This window comes from Mus caroli, unplaced genomic scaffold (assembly GCF_978045245.1).
Source record: "Mus caroli unplaced genomic scaffold, Mus_caroli_1 scaffold_10, whole genome shotgun sequence".
Lineage (NCBI taxonomy): Eukaryota > Metazoa > Chordata > Mammalia > Rodentia > Muridae > Mus > Mus caroli.
In genome coordinates, this window is record NW_028227265.1 from 101,565,991 (window position 1) to 101,567,621 (window position 1,631).

At 47.2% G+C, this 1,631-nt stretch overlaps 1 pseudogene; it reads right to left on the reverse strand.

Moving 5' to 3' along the window:
• Positions 1-536: 536 nt before the first annotated feature.
• LOC110300182 (protein Tex24 pseudogene) lies at positions 537-1,415 on the reverse strand (annotated as a pseudogene).
• Positions 1,416-1,631: the final 216 nt, after the last annotated feature.

Sequence of the window (1,631 nt, forward strand, 5' to 3'; positions counted from 1 at the left end):
TAAATATTTCAGCACAGCCTCAATGTTTCTCAGCCTGTAGATCGAAAAGCAAAGCCTTTATAAACTGTTGGCAGGGGGTGGGGGTTGGGGTTGGGGTGGGCATCATTACTTCCCAGAGCTGAATGGTCTCTATGAGGTCATCACATTTAGAAGTAATGAACACCTTCAAGTCAAGGGTGCCTGCTCCTTTTTGTGGCATCCTAAAGAGTGGTATCCATGGGCAGATCATGTCATTCTGAGATGCCTGACAAACAGCTGCTGTGCCTGTGGTTCTCCCAAGCCCACCTTGCCCTCAAGGGCTAGCCAGGCCTTTAGCCCTGCCTTCTTATTGCATCAGTATTCATGCCTACTCATACATCGTAGATTGCAAGGCACTTAAGTAATAATTCATTTTCTAAGAAAGTTCATCTTGTACTTTGCAGCACTAGGATATTTTGACACGTGTGAATCATAACTATGGTCCCGAACTGTAAGAACTATTCGAGTTCCCTGGACTGTGTGGTCCCAGCCTTCTGCCTTTGACCTCGACTTAGGTTTTATGTTGTTTCTTTCCAGAGGGCTCTGATGAATGTCTTGAGGAGATGGATGTACCATGAGACATAACTATGGCCCCAAACTGTAAGAATTACTGGAGTTTCCTGGACTGTGTGGTCCCAGCCTTCTGCCTTTGGCCACGACTTAGGTTTTATGTTGTTTCTTTTCAGAGCGCCCTGATGAATGTCCTGAGGAGAGAATTGTACTTGCTCTCTTCTGAGGAAGACTGCCTTTTCTTCTAGGGCAAGACTTTCACAGCACCCGAAAGGTTCTTCTGACTCTATGAGCCCTGTGTTGTTTCCCCCTAGACGGCCACGCCTCCATTCCTCCAGGCTCCTTGGTTGCTGTTTCGGATGTTTCTTGCAGGGGTGTGTGTCCTTCATGAACACCTCTTGCTTTAGGAGCTGTCTGATGTCTTTTACATGTGAGGCTTTTTCTGTTTGATTTCTAGCCTTGTTAAGCAACTCCATTGTCCTCTTCTTCCCTTGGACCTCCCCTGCTGTTGCGTTGGGGCTATTCTTTGGCAAGTCACTGGGCCCAACAAATGTCCTCCTGTCCTCGGGGCCTTTGACCACAGATTCTCCCCAAAAGATTCTTTTGGAGACAATAGACAAGCTTGGATTAGTGTCAGGGGCATGGCCCTTGCCAGCACTGCTTATAAGGAGTGGAAGATGGCCTGGCTTCCTCTTGCCATGAGTAGTGCTATGCAGCTCCGCCAGGCTATGCTGAGGCTGATTATCACCCAGATCAGGTCTACTTCCTGGGATGACCCTGAGGTCATTAACGCCCTGGATTACCAACCTCTACCCAGTGGCCAGTCCCTGGGATTTGAACTCTGGACCTTCGGAAGAGCAGTCGGGTGCTCTTACCCACTGAGCCATCTCACCAGCCCATCTCCTGACTTTCAAAAAGGTGGAATTCAGCCTTTTGGAACACATGTTCTCTTGCCCTAGGAGGCTTTACCCTTCTAAGTCCTACCCTGAAAATCAATAAAACTCTTCTATTTACTATCTATTTTCAGCAATCTATACTTCTAACTATCTATTAATCTAACACTATCTAGATGACTTTCACACACTCACACACACACACACACA